At 38.2% G+C, this 16,436-nt stretch overlaps 1 pseudogene; it reads right to left on the minus strand.

Moving 5' to 3' along the window:
- Window positions 1–6,577: 6,577 nt before the first annotated feature.
- Window positions 6,578–16,436, minus strand: part of LOC121296558 — an 84,134-nt pseudogene continuing 74,275 nt past the window's right edge.

The following is a 16,436-nucleotide window of genomic DNA, read 5'->3' on the forward strand; positions in this document are numbered from 1 at the left end:
GCTCACTGCTACCACCCAAGGACACCCCTGTTGACCCAGCCCCCACCCCAGCTTTTCAAAAAAGTTGTATTACTGGTACAACACAAGGCAACATTGACATCAAAGTTGCATTAGCCTTAAAGACTACTTGAGCTAGAACACTTGGTAAGTACTGCTAACCATTCATGTTTATCTTTTATAAAATCAGGCGGGTACCTTTTGCAACTCTTCTCAACAGGTTTCAATTGCTCAGTACAAGACACCAACCTCATCATCTCAAGCCATAATTGCTTGATGGGATTCATAACTAGTGACGGGGGTTATGGACCTTGATATTTTCACTCCAGTGTTAAAACATTTACTCAGATCCTGAATGCTACTCAAGGGAAATTAATATACATTGTCAGTACTTATGTGCACCACTACATATCTCTACTTATTCATGTAGTTATACTCAAATGCAAACTAGCCTTGATTCCTTCTATAATACAGGGTGATCAGAAAGTAAGTTTACCACATCAATGCACTTCTTTTCTAATCACCCTGTGTATTAGGTGAATTGTCTGAAGTTGATGATTTATACCTGTAAATGCCACTGCATCGTGGTTGATGTAGTTCTTTGAACACTAATGCTTGTAAATGCAACAAAAAAACAAATCACAAAATATTTGATTTATTTTAGGGCAGATTATGTACTTCATGGGATACACAAACCAAAAACGATCATTGCAAAATACGTCAAGCCAGAAAGAGTCATTGATATGGGCACCGCTTATATGCATCACTTTAATACTTGGTTTATCCGTTTCGTGCAGCCAAATCTGCTGGGTACAGGCAGTCCCCAGCTAGGACAAACTTGAAAGCTACATACAAAGATGAATGTGAAATCCACACTGAAGCAATTCCATATTGTTCCAAGGTTGTGGTTGGCTTTTGCCGTGTTGCAGTTTCATTTTGTTAATTCCTACATTCTGGATGCATGCATGCCTTTTGTGAATGCTATTGGGTCTGATTTGGTAAAATCGCCATTTCATTGTTGTACACTTGAGGACTTGTAGAAATGGGGCAACGTCTTCCCAAACATTACAGATGGTTCAAATAAAAAACCCTGGAAGACCCACGGTGTGAAAAATAAGAATTGTAAATAAATTGTATTTAATGGATGGCATTAAAGTTATACTGAGAAGTTAATTTAAATCTGTGGTGAATGAGTCTTGGTACCTAAACCAGACTTTTTGTCATTATATAAAGCATCCTATAGAAACAGAGGTTACATTTTTTTTTATTTTTTATGATTTCTTAATGAATTAGTTAGGAAATGATCCTCTCATCACACATTTCATACTTTTTCTTAAAAAAAAAAAAACCTTTTAATACACTGTCTGTTTTCTGTCAACCACGGATATCCCTGCAAACGCAGCAATTCAAACAGTGTGAGTGAATACAGTACTGGGTCACCGCTTCGACTGAGAAGAAAGTGAACAAAAACGCCAACCCAAATAGAACAGCGTCAGATTTAGAACCCCAATATGTTTTAGCATAAGAAAACAAATAAACAAACCTTGTAGATGTATTCTGAATGGCTGATGTTAATGTTTTATTTTTATTTATTTAAAACAAAAATGCAGACAATCGCAAATAGATTCAGGAAATGAGTAAATTTGTACTTTGTGGATATTTCTAGACCGAATCACAGATCTGACATATGGCTTCTAGTATTGGTATTGAAAGCTTAATATAAAACAAAATGTACTTTTACACACTGTTAATGTGAATCTGACAATAATTGCCATGCATATAAATCTGTCATTCATAAAATAAAACGAAATGCTTGAACAGTGGGTTCATTGTAAAATGTTTTCACTGAGCGGTTTTAAAGAAAAAAAAGGGGGGGGGGGGCCCTCCGAAACCAAAGGGTTAAGAACCTTTCTTGTTGATCAAGTTAATGTTTTTGTAAATGCACAAAATTGGGCAGTTGCTTCAGCACAAATAGGATATGTAGAAGCTGCAACAGTACTGTAAATAAAAATGAAAGGCTGTAAAGTTAGTTTTCTGTAGCACATTTTAGACATGGTGCAGAGCATATTCTAATAAAAGTCGTATTCAGAGAACAGAGCTGGACATATGTTGTAAATGCTCTACTACCTTTCTAGAAATAGAGGTACTAAATAATCATATGGAAGTTAGTTATGTACAGTAAGTCTTAAACCTCATTAGATCTGTGTGACAAAGTTAAAATATCACTAAAAAAATAAACTAAAATAGTTGCACCTTACACATTGCCTGTTCCAGTACCTCCTTCCCCATTTCTTTATTAAAGCTTAGTACTGTACATCTACACCAGATTTTTTTTTTTTTTTTAGTTAAAAACCAACACTGAGGCGAAAAAATACTTGTGCCAACAATTTCTGAAATTGAAAAGGACTTTGAGTCAAAGAGTTTGTCTCTTGAATTCACTAGTTTAAGCTTAATTTAGTTCTTCATTCAACCCTACTGTGTTTGATATTTGTGGATGTTTATAGAAATGTCAGTGTAGAATGATTGACTTATCCAGCGATTTTTCTATTAATATGGTGTTTGTTTTTCTTCATCTGTATAGGCTTGTGATCCAATAAATGACATATTTTCTCTGACTTCAGTGGGCTGTAACCACAACGGAACATCCAATATGAGATTTAAAAAATACTAGAATGTTTTTAAATATAACATTTCATATGAATATATATAAAAATGTTGTGTAATATTGCTACATACAGTAACTTGTATTTGTATTTCACATGATGTACAGAGTATGGGGGATTAAAAAACAAGAAAACTTCAAAATATAAGATAGCTTAAAGCTGTGCACGGACAGGTTTAGCAACAATCGCTGTTCAGGATGACTACCATTTCTCAGGCCCAGTTTCTAAGGATCATTTTAAACCGGCACCTGTAGCCAGGGGTCCAAGACCTTTTGATGGTCTGTCTAGCTCCTAAAAGGAGTATGTACCTTATTCTGTGGTGTCTTATAAATGTATTGAAAAGATAGCCTTACAAGCCAAGTGTTATCCTGTTTCACTACACAAAGGAAAGACTACAGGGGATTACGTGGGGAACCAAGCAAATCAGCCAAGTCTAAATCTGCCAGAGGAAGTCCGACCACTAAATTGAATTGTTCAACTGAATTTAGTGATAATTACCCACCATGCTGAAACATCCAATACCTTTGCACAAGGATGGTGAATATGTTCCCCCAGAAGTTGCAATGAAGATGACTTCAAAAGCTGACGTGGACTTCATGGAGCACCAGCTCTAGCAGTCTCCCCCAGAACTCAACCTAGAAATTGCACCCCTTTTGAGTCCAAGTCCACTATGAAAGATGACTATAAGTTATGGGATGCCAAGGCAGTCTTGATCAGAAGGGTAGAGCAAATACCTATTGCAGAAACCTATTGGCCGTTTTGAAAACACAACCACTTTCCGTGCTAATTATGCGTCACATGCCCCTGCTCGCACTCTGAGCTGTAAATCCATTCCCACTGTACAATGCTCTCGGACACGGCACAATGAAACCACTTCGTGCACAAGCTAAATTCCCAAGGAGCTCAAAGCTTTTTTCCCCCTCCACATATTTTTGTAAATTTTTAATATTATTACCTATGGCATTATGTGCCACCTTTCCAAGGTTATGTGCAAGCAGTATTCACCAGCAACTTTAAAAAATAGGTGCTTTAAGTAAATTGTCATTTTTGGTAAGACACAGAAATACAGTAAAGATTTCAATGGCAGAAGACAGATGCCACAGAGCATAGTACTGGAAAATGACTTTACTCAGTGTGTGTGGTGGTGAACAATAGCGTTACATGAATCAGAAATGAATCTTAAGTCCACCACCCAAAACAAATAGCTCCTGGTATGATGATCAAAAGCAAACACACAGAGAAAAATACTATTTTAATAAATAACTGTATTAAAAATGATTCATATAAATATAATTGCAGGAAAAGGCATTATTCAGCAAATGAGATGTTGCTAGATCATTATCACATGCTGTAATTAAATCACTCAGTCAGACTGCTTGAACCGTCAATGTGACCAGTGTAACTCTTCATGCGTAAAAATTAAAGAACAGTGAAAACCCTGGTGTGGTAAGCACACACGTACCAGCCCATTTACTACAAGACTGCAAATAAAATATGTTAACTGCTTTTGGGGAGGAATCAGAAACAGTAATAATTCAGCAGAACATCTGAGAAGTGCTTTAAAAACAAGGGAAGAAGTTTACAACAACCAAAAACGTAAAAAAAAAAATAAAATAAAAAATAATCTGTTTGGACACTAAAAATCACAATATTGCACTTTTTATACTTTGACATTCTAATAAATAGTTACAATGTGAAAAAAAAAAATATATTGTTAAATTATTTACAAAACACAGGAGACCCATTACAAAAAAGAGAATATTCCCTGCCAAATACATCATTTCTCACTAACTGTTTTCCTGGCATCAGTTTGTACATCTTTCCCAGTATACTTTGCTTATACCAGCCAGCAAAAGGACTTCAGTAATGAATAGTTTAATACAATAGTAGTTTTGCAATGCAAAAGCAGAGATATATATTTTTCATACATGATAAAAAAAATTATGCAGGTGCTTCTGTGTTTAGGCAATATTGGTGTAGGGGTTACTGGTTTGTAGAACTGCTTTCCAACTAATTTAGATTATTATTTCACCTAACTTTATACACACTATCTGCATGAATATAGAAAAATGAGTATGCCAATGACCATAACATTTCTGCTGGGTCGACACCAACCAGACACCAGAAATTCTCTGCATATTCAGTTAGGGCATTGGCATTGCCACACAATCTCTACATACAGAAACATCCACCAAATGTAAATCAAACAGATCCCACTAGTGACAGAAACATATCAAACAAGTTTAAAATGTTTTCTGCTGAAACATTAACTCAAATGTTCATAATGAACCATGCATGCTTAAAAAAAAAAAAAAAAAAAAAAAAAAAAAAAAAAAAAATCATTTTTTATAATTACAACAAAAGCTCTATTCCGAAAAATAAGGCACATGATTAACTGCAATCCGCCAGACAGATGCAAATCAGACAATGATTACATTTTTAGCAGTGCTCAGTTTACACAACTCAAAATACATTGTCATTACTGCACTTTTTTTGTATACGTAAACGGCACATCAGGTTGTAATTAAGCAATAGAGCCCGTCGATGCAGTTCTACCGTGTGGTAGATGACCACAACTGGAGTTATGCTTCCCGAGCCGAAGGCGAGGGTGCTAATGAAAATCAAGGTCATCTACCACACGGTACAGCCTGCATTGAGAGGGCTCTATCGCTGTTAGAAAACAATTTATTTCTTTATTTTCTCTTTAAAACCTATATTTACCTTGAACTTCTGATATTTTGCCGGGTAACATTACGCTGAGGAAAATAGTCCCTAACATAATTAGAATAGAGAAACGTACACGTAGAGAAAATATTAAAATTATTATTATTGCTAACATATTTATTAGTCTTTCTTATTATAATTTATCTGGACATGTACAATGTTGAATAGTCCGTGTAGTATTGAGTCAGACTCGAAACTTGCTGTTGGAGGCGGGGCATCATTCAAGCAGGCAGGGTGTGGATTGGCTGGTAATGAAACAACTGAAACAGGGTTGGCAGTTTGACTGGTTAATTTTGAGGGAGGGTGTTGTTTGGCTCCAGCTGATGACACAATTGTGGACCAATCATGTTTTCCCTGTTGATTTTTTGTCCAGTAGCTCCGAATTGAGCCTTCATTACAGTGTCCTGTCACAGACATGATTTTGCTTATCTCTAGACCAGCGTCAGAAAGTATGTTTAAGTAACTTTTTATGTTATCAGATCACTTGTAGATTAAAATGTTAAGGGGAAAAAGCCAGTATTTGTGCGCAGATTGATTTTAAAATATAATTCACATTTAAGCACTTCAGTGTTCCAGCGGGCATCTATACAAAATAGAAGCCCGCTACATCTGGATGCTGACTGGCTGTTCGCAGTCAATCTTTTAATAATCACAAATAAAATTTCGATTTATATGTCTGTCACAAATTGACCTCTTGCCAAACACATGCCTTTTAAATGCCTGATTCTTTAGTCAGGCAGCAGTGTGTGACCAGAAAAGCTAGGAGACACTTATGTTGGCTATGAATTTAAGTGGGAAGCTGCTTCTACTCTCCTTCCAAACGCTATCATAGCTTGGACTGGTTACAAACTGATTTGTTTCATCTAAATTTAGTTCCCTCTGGCTTTGGGTTTCTTCATAATTAAATTTTACCTTGGCATGTGAGATAGCTTGGTCCAGGACTAAACCAACAGTTGGGATCAAATTTTGAACCCCTGTGGCAATGCAGTCCTGACGGGTATGGAATAAGGCCCACAGTGGGTTAATACTGTCATACCTTTTACCATAAAAGCAAATATCATGAACCTTCTGCTCATATATCCGCTCCATCTGCAAGCAATTAAAAAAACCCAGATTCCAGCTCAGTCACAGTGTGGATTAGTTTGAGAAAGGCTGCTGCCTGGCCTTTACCATTTTCACAACAGTTCTTCAGGTCAGCCTAGTGGAAGAGCCCATTGTCATTGCCTCTGTATTGTCTGAAGGGTTCCATCTCTCTGTCTTTTTTTTTTCACCCACAGAACTGAACAAACAGATTCCCTCATGTGTCCTTGCATGACTCACAGCAGCGCACCTTGAATTGGGAGAGCTGGCAGAGTTTCAGCTGCTTGACTTTCTCACAGTGTCTGGTGGTGTCCCGGCACTCAACTGTAAGAAAACAATGCTGGCATTAAAGACCTGTACCGTGTTCAGAAAAGGATAGTGAGTAAAAGAGATAGCTTACTACAAAAAGGGGAAAGTCCCAAGTTACGATTGGCCTGACTGCTGCTAAAAAGTGTATCTTGAAAGTCTTTTCCTATTAGAGTTTGGCACTGGCTGAACAATTTAGATACACTGTCCGCATGGAGACATCCATTATTCAATGGGACTGTGTTCTTTCAGCAATGAATGTAACCTTAGACTTTCTATATATATTGTAAACTTAATGAAATCTCACATTTCTGACAGGGGAGGATGTTACAGCGCTGCCAGTTGGCGGGTCTCTGTCTCCAGGAACAGAACTGCTCCCTCCCGGCCTTGCCACTCTGGAGGTGTATGCAGTCCACCCTCCTGGACTGGAAGCCGTAGTTCCCACAGGTGGCTGTGCATTGAGTCCAGGAGCCCACGTGCCACTGCACATTGCAGACCTCGGCAGTACAGCTCTGGGTGCTGGGTGGCCTGCAGGCAATCACACACACAAGTACACCAGGCTTTACTTTGAGATTAAACACACGCACTTGTGACCTTTACCGCTGGTCTAAACCCAAATTAAGATCACTTATATTTCCAAGTGTTTTCATTTTTATTTTGAAAACTAAAAAAGTTAGTTATTTTGGGATTCTGTGATTTTAACCCAGTATGCCTGAATATTAAGTCAAAGTGACCTATAATGTAGGACAATAGGCACATTTGGGTTAACTACATTCTTCTGTGTGTCTTGCTGCATTAGCCTGCAAATAATCAAGATCCCAGATCTATGTATTGACTGGTATACACATGTCCCACTAGTGCAAAAGAAACAGAAGTGTTATAAAATGAAATTCCTCAATATAAACAAACATACCTGAGCCCACTACTGCACTGATTAAAAGGCATCACAGTGCCATTCTTTGCCTGGCAGAACACCTGCCTGTGCTGTGTAGCTTGTCTTAGTCCAATACACTGGCCATTACACTGTTAAAGAAGAAACAGCCACGTTAATTATGTCGACTGGTCTGGCAGGCTCAATCATGCAGCTGTCTAAATAGCTGTCTGTGAGCTTAAGGGTGTCATGGTTTTCATTGACCCTCCCATGCCCCTTACACATAAACCTGTTTAACATTAAACCTATAATTGAAAATTGTCATATCACAATTTAACCAACTTTAAAAAGAAACCAGTGATGCAGCAGGAAAGAAATCTCATTGATCCTCTGCCAATAATGAGTTCCTGATCCTCTAATTGTGAAAAGCGTGTGCATTGAAAGGAATTACAGTCTTCAGCCATCTGAATCCCCCCACAGTAAAATAAAAATTTAAAAAAATCTGTCAGGCAGATGACACAAACTATCCAGTTACACTAAACCCTTTGAAAGGTACAATGCTCTCCTGACAAGATGAGGTTTGAGCACAGTTATTTTTTGAATATCTGTTTTCATGCCTTGCATGATGTAACCAGGTACTTAAAACCTCCTATTGCAAAATAACACAGCTTTATTTCAAATTCAGACCTGTGCTAAATAACATTAAACTGCATTAACATATAAAACTGTAACAGTGCGAACCCACAAGGCTTAGATGAACAATTATTTTATAATGTGTTCTCTACATTTTTATAGTTTATTAACTGTGAGTTCAAAAATGATCCTTAAATCAGAAAAACAAATGGGGTGACAGTAGATGAACAGTGGCAGCTTAAAGATGGTGGATATTCTACACTTACCAATAAAAAAAGTAGCAGAAGAGTTACCCACACTCACCTGCGCCCAGGTGGACGTGGCCCACTCCACACAGGGAAGAGTGTTGCACGGCTGTATGTCTGCTGGGCGTTTGCCAGTATGAGTGCAGCTCACTTCTGTCAGCGTCACAGAGATTCCATCAGCCGTTACCTTGTTGCAGGTAACTTTGCGGCTCAGTATGCCCCCTCCACATCTCCGTGAGCATGGAGACCAGGGCGTCACTACCCACCTGAGCGGGGCACAAGGCAGAACGTTAGTGGCTTTTGTTATACAACACAAAAGAGTTCCCTTTTATGAATTGCTTCTACACGTAATTGCGTACATCCGAACTGAAAGGTATCTGATATAAATCGCAGCCAAGTACTGCTCTGTGATCAACTACGCAAATGTTACTGTACTTTTTTTACTGGCCTGCTCACTGGAGAGCTACAGTAGCATGTGGCCTACACACTCAGCAAATGTTTGTATAGTTAGGCACAGCCCTGGTTTGATAAAATGTACCAAACAGAATGTTTTAGATAAATATCTTTACACATTGTTGGAATTTTCCCATAACCTGTACAGTGAAAATTAGTAAAAATGAACCCCACCTGGGAAGGCAGTCTTTGATATTGCAGGGAGCTGGTTTCAGAGCAGGCTTAGGCTTGTCCTTGCAGAGTGACCGGTTGACTTCCAGGTTGTCCCACAGGCACTTCAGCCTCGGATATTGGGTGCCTTTGTTACCACAAGAAGCAGAGCATGGCATCAGGTCATCAACCCTCCACTCATAGTCTGTCCAAATATAAAAGAATATGTATTTAAATTATTTTTCCCTGTCCTACTAAGTCAATGAATTGACAACACTGAAATCTGAATTCATCTCAGTTTATCCACATAGGAGTGAAGGTACAAGCAGAGGCAATGTGAGCCTCCTTATAGGGTATACTCTATCTCTTGGGGTATGAGGGTGTGCACTTAGCAACATGGCATTTTTTTTTTTTTTAATTATGATTCATTACACTCAATAATCTTGGTCCACATGCATCTAGACCAGGTTGAAAGTAACGCTTAGGGCAGTATAGGATGAATGGATTGTTTACAGTTTTTTTTTAATTTTGAATCTGCAATTATTTTTTCTCATTTTCTCCCCAATTTGGAAAGCCCAATAATTTTATTTTTTTTGTTTCAACCCAGCTCAACGGTGCCACCACCGCGCTGATTCGGGAGAAACGAAGAAGACGGACACATGCTTCCTCTGAAATGTGTGCCGTCAGCTTCTTTTCATTCTGCAGGCCTGCCATGCAGGCACCTCAGAGTTATAGCGTCGGGCCATGCAGCTCTAGGCAGCTTACAGGCAGACCCATAGGTGCCGGGCCAGTCTACAGGGGTCGCTGGTGCGCGGTAAGCCGAGGACTCCCTGGCCGACCTAAGCCCTCCTCATCCAGGCAGCACTCGGCCAATTGTGTGCCGCCCCTTGGGAGCTCTTGTCCACGGTCGGTAGTGCAATAGTCTGGACTCGAACTGGTGACCTCCAGGCTACAGGACGCATCCTGCACTCCACGTGGAGTGCCTTTGCCTGATGCGCCACTCAAGAGCCAGATTGCTTACAGCTTTGCTAGTAACTGACACTTTAAAATGTATTGGTAAATGTGATTAGGCATAATCCCATTCCATATAAGGGGGTAGGGGGGGGGGGGGGGGGGGGGGCACAGTAGAATATTCTTCACCCTCATATAACAGGCCCGTGGTCTACTTCTTTCAATTCTTGAGATCACTTGGCTAGCATTACAATACTGTATCTGAAATTCACACTTTCCATAAAGCATATTTGAGATTTGATTGTATTAAACAGCCCTTTATAATTGTTATAATATAGACAAAACAAACCTATAAATTCAGAAAATACCCTTGAAACTCATAACAAACAACCACCTATCACAGAAACATACAAGCAAATCTATATGTAACACTGGAAAATGACTTGCCTCGTATATCTAAGTCTGCCCTTTGCTGTAATGTGCCTGCGTCGTTCTCTGATAGGCAGCGCACTTCTCCATGAAGGTGCTTGGTAACATTTGTAAGTCGCAGGACCTGCCCTTCTGCCAGGAGCTGATGTGTTGTTTCTGCTGCACTGCCTAGAGACTGGCTGTTGAGAAACCAGGAGATGTTTGGTTTGGGGTGGCCCTTCACAGGACAACCTGATTCAAGAGGGAAAAAAGATACATCGCTTTAGGGATTCATGTCTGGAACCTCAGGGCCCTATCACAAAGTTGTTCACAATGCTTAATGAATCAGAGCCCTTAGTTCAAAATCATGTTATGCACAAATATTCAAAATTCCATCAACAATCAGGCGTATGAGTAATAAATCAGCTCCGATAAGCAAGTAAAAAAGCAAAATGAGTTTTTGTTTGTTTGAGAAGTATTAAAATTAATTTCAAAAGGTCACATTTGCATACTTAGAAGCATAATTTAACTACTGCTTCATTTTGCTTCTTTATAGCTTATTCTTTAAAAACTGTTTGCTTTCTTCAACAAATCTGCCTTAGCATTTGCCACAGCCTTCTTTTGAGAAACCAAGTGCATTACAGTGACAAGATTGCACCTAGAGGATATTTTCCAACAGGTAATTCATCTGACAGTTATTTAAAGAAGACAGTCCTCTGCTTTCAGTCTGTCCTCAAAATCTGTTTAATAACTTTACAATTGGCTGGCAATCTGAATGACTGTCCACCACAGGGCTGTAAATCACCGGTATTTGGTCTTGAGATGACAGCTAGAGGTTCAATAGACGTGGAAGTCATTCCTTGTTGAAATCGAGCACTATTGTCCACAGTTTCAGGAGCATCTGTTTTTCCCCAGTGTAAATTTGCAAAGCTTGGGTGGTTCCGAGGTTGCCTGGCCTGTCTCATGCATCTTTTTTTTTTTTTTTTTTACAGCATGTCTTAAAAAAGTTAAATGAGAATGATTTAGTTGGATTTGTACAACGTCGCCTATATCCTCTAAATAATCTCATTCTCATAAGGCTGTGTCTGATACAATCACATTCTAGTACTTGATAATATTGCCAAATTCCCCCTCTTGTCATTCATTTGACATTAAAACTCAACCCTCTCAAATCCTCCATCTTTGGCGAAAGAGGCCATCTGTGAGATTCTGGGGCCCGTTTCACAAAAGTGATTTGCGACGATTCGCAATTGTAAGCACCTCGCAAATAAAAAAATTTGGTCTCCTAAAACTTTCTAAGGGCTGCGACATCGCCGATTTTCACCAGAAACCGGTGACAGCCAGACAACAGCAGCAAATAGCAATTTTCATTGCTGATCCTATAGAACATACAATGGCACTCATACTGCTAGTCAAATCCTTGATGCATATCCAGATTCCAAATTAATATCAGTACCGATTGCCAAGAAGGGAGATAACTAATCTTAAGGCTAGCATTCACTGGGCCATTATTGTCGCCTGTGATATGTCGTCAGTGATTTTTCATGAGAACCTTCTCACCATACACGGGATGATTTTTGTCAACTGGTGAGAGAATGGCAGAAGGACTGGCGGTTTTATTTGCTTGTACAGCTTTTGCTTTGATAGTAAAAAGAGAAATAAAAACAGAAAGATGAATAGGATTATTCATCTGGATTCAAAGAAGGAAGAAAGGGGGGAATTTAATAATAAATGGCAGATCTCCGTCATGAAGATTTAAGTGGTTACAGTAATTTTGTCAGGATGGATCCTGCCACATTCAAGGAGTTGCTGGGGAAAGTGAGTGGTAAAATCACTTTTCAAAACACAATCCAGCTGGTGAATGACTGGCACTGACACTCGCTAGCTCTCCATATCATAATTATAATATAAACAACCCTCACTCACGCTCACCTTTATACGACGTCTATTACCTTTTTATTTTCAGGAGAGTTGTACCTCTTGAGTGTTTGTATAGGGTCCCTGCACAAAGCATTGGACAAATTATGCCTGAAACGTGTAAAGATATTTATGAAGTGCCACAAAAATGTGAAGGTAACATAAATAATCAAAGTACATTTTCAAATCCTTCCCTGATTGTACTAAACATTCTAAATGGTTATTTTAAAATGTGAAATTTTTATGAATATGTAGGATTGTGTATGAGAAGTGTAATGGAAATGCGTGAGAGAGAAAACCTTAAACTAATAAAATGAAATAATAATTAAAGGGGTTTATTATTTTGACATGGACCGTGGCTGATAGCGGTTCTGTTTATTGTAAAAATAAATAAATAAATAAAAAAGACCCTGCTTGTGGGAACCTGCTTTATTTTCATGCAACGCTACAGTATCATAACATGTCACTGCACCATGATCTGTTATATTAATTGTGTACGAAGTAGGACTGTGGTAATAAATAATAAAGTGCGCTAAAACCATTTAGTTTCAATTTTAAATCATCTTTTTTTTTTTTTTTTTTTTTTGCATTGTACAGTAATGTGAACAAAGCATCACGATTTTTTTTTTGTTACTGGTAGCCTATATGCTAAAGTAGCTTTAGATATTTATTTCAGTTTACGACCAACTGTGAGATCACACAATGTTATTTTTCAGGTCAACAGCCTATGTACTTCAAATAAATTTTTCATGTGTGCGTCTTTTAAAGTGGACACCTCATTTTTTTTAGACAACCTGCCTGTCTAATGAAAAGTCTGGTTTAGCGAGACGGACTATCTTTCATTGTAGACAGTGTGGTTTTGTCGGACCGACAGACCGCTTGCGACAAAATCGCCCTGTATATGGTGGCCTTAAGGGTGGTCAAACGTATTTTACATTTAAACAGAAACAAATCTAAATTGACCTTTATTAATCAGTCTAAAGACATTTCAAACAAAAACTTTAAAAAAAAAACAAACAAACAAAAAAAGCCATTTAAGCCATTAAGGGGGAACGTGTTTTTGCACAAAATCAATCTCATTGGACCTGGAAGTAAAATTTTTACATTTACTGTGCATGCTGAACACTGACTTTCAATTTTAAAAAAAAAATGTTTTATATATATATATATATATATATATATATATATATATATATATATATATATATATATATATATAAAAATAACATCACAATTCAAATTTAAAACATTTGTGCATTTTGTAATCTGCGTGATTTATTAGAAATTTGCCATAGCTGGATCTTAAATATAAATTTTGTCCCTTACTTTGAATGAGCACCTGTATATGCAAGAAAGGTTTTAATTTAGTTCATATTGAATCCCCCTATGCCAAAATGTTTGTGTTAGATGCTGCCATTCAATACTCTGGGATTACAAATGGCAGTTTCATTTGGGCAAATCTTGATGTTTGCCAATCGCTTTGCCAGTGGAGATATTGGGAGACAGTGGGTTAGATAATAATAATAATAATAATAATAATAATAATAATAATAATAATAAATTGTATTAACAGTGTGTGTAACTTATAACTACTCTTAGATAACAAAAGCCGTGTTTACTTACGTTGGGTTAAAGGCAGCAGGAAAAGCTATCTGCTTTTCTTTTTTTGCTCTCAATACCAGCAACAACTACTTCACCAATTATATTTAGACAATTTTTTCCTTCTCATTTGAGGTATTTTTCATCTCCCTTCTTTTAATTTTGTTCTACTTACTAAATTTATCAGTTTTTTTCTTATTTCAGGCACCGTTCTCTGCTCCACCCTAGAGCATTTACTGACTCTGTGATTATCTTTCACTTTTTTTCTTGTCTTCATTAGTTAAACTTCTAGACAACTTGCCAAACAGAACACATTTGTGTTGGCCAACCATTTCTATAATCGCATCAATCATGGGGTTTCCATGCGAGTCAATTTACACGTGAAATGGCGATGCGCATGCATGTTTGGGAGAATTACTCGGGCAAATCAGGTTTGTGGCCAAAAAAAATGGCCAAAATTGAGGGATAGGGTAAATCTCATTTACTCGTGTAAATGATGAAACACATGGGAAAATCCACGCCCAGTTTCGCGCGGAAACCCGCATTTCATGTGTAAATGTTAATGAGCGTGTTTATCCTTAACTATAAATATTTCAAGGGAGCATCATTAATATGTTTGCATCATTGATATTTAACGCAACAGTAAATCCAACACAACTTAAAAGAAAGGAGACAATCTCTGACAGCACGAGACTCCTCAGATCGCTACTGTCCAATTGAAACTGGCAGCTGACGTAACCTTCACCGTTACCAAGTCTGCTTATAATAAACGGAATTGGGCTTGTTTTTGAGAGTCGCTGGTTGGAATTGGCATAAACACAAAATACTGCACTTGCGAATTGCTTTATGAAACGCACGCAGCAACAACCCCTGCGTCCTCGCAACCTCAGGACTTATGAAACAGGTCCCTGAAGTTTTAACATCTGTCGATGATGGTCAAGTGGTTTATGAATGGGACACAAGCTGGTCTTGGTTAAGGCACTTGTTGACTTTTCTACTGCTTTCCTGTATCTGTGTGCTCTTTAAACACAGACGCACGGAAATAATTATTTTCTTGTTTATACAACTAAATATGTGCTTTATAAACTAGCCAAACAAAAAAGCTTTGTGAAAGTCAGGACCACTAGGGGAATCTGTAAAAATAAAAAAATAAAAGGAGGGATGGGCAAACTGCCCAAAGAATAAAAAATCCAGCATGAAAAAATGCCTCCTTTGAGTTCTCATTCTCCAGTGGAAAGAAATGGCGTCAGAAGCTAAATATACAGGCACACAACAGCCAAAGGGACAGAGGGTCAAAGGCTGAGTCACCAATGTGTATGAACAGAGATTCTGCAAGTAAAGTATCTACCAGCAACTATAACTGAACACGAAGGCAAAAAATAAAAAAATACATGCTGTGGCAGGCTGGCAAGTGGAAAGAGGCCCAGAGACAGACTGCAGTTCAAAAAAAATACTAATTTTATTATAAATAACACTAAATAAAGTGCACAAGGGCAAAATAAAGATCTTTAAACACAAATAGAAAGATAACAAAACTTACAAAAATAAGGTTTCCAGGCTGGGCAATGCCTTCACTGGATTTATCAAAATTAAAAAATCACAAAACAACCACAAACACCAACCTGCTTCCTCAGCTCCCTCCTCCTAAATGGGAAGCAGAGGCCTCCTTTTATGTCAGGTGGCTGGGCACTGATTGATCGTTAATTAACCCCCGGCCACCTGAATATAATAAACCCAGGCAGGTAGGGGAAATTAACCCCATCCCTGCCAATTTAAAAAGGGCAGAGCTTTGCTCTGCCACACATGCCTATGCAAGTCACTGTGAGGTTCCTGAAACAAAGCTAATGTTATTGCAATGACTTCCTGTGACAAAGACGGCTGTAGTGGGGATGTCAGACCAGAAGAAACACACAGTACTGCGAGATGAAATGATGAATAAATGCGCTGCTGTGCAGTTTATTATTTTTAGAAAATAAAACAGTGGTACAAAAAAACAGGATATGGCACTTGACGCCAAAATAAATAGACAAACAAAAAGTACTAGCACTAAGCAGACAGACAAACGAGTGGATGAACAGACAAACACGGTGAGTTAAATTAATTTACTTTCACTTCTCTTTTCGTTTTCTCCTTCTTCCCACCCGTTCTCCACTTACCGAACACACAACCCCGAGTGAGTAAAAACAGGCTGCTATTATGCAGCTGTACCGAGACTTGATTGCTAATCATCATTCAATTGGAGTCTCGGTACAACTGCACGTGAATTAATAAAAAGTGCAATTCCCCTTGCTCACATATTATTACATTTTACCTGCACATGAAGTGCTGTGCAAATTTGAAACCCATATTATATCCCCTGTACCAATTGCAATACACCAACATTAATACACTACACACAACATACAACACAGAAATGGGGGGCAGGGCAGCAATGGTAGC

The sequence above is a fragment of the Polyodon spathula genome, chromosome 2 (assembly GCF_017654505.1).
Source record: "Polyodon spathula isolate WHYD16114869_AA chromosome 2, ASM1765450v1, whole genome shotgun sequence".
Lineage (NCBI taxonomy): Eukaryota > Metazoa > Chordata > Actinopteri > Acipenseriformes > Polyodontidae > Polyodon > Polyodon spathula.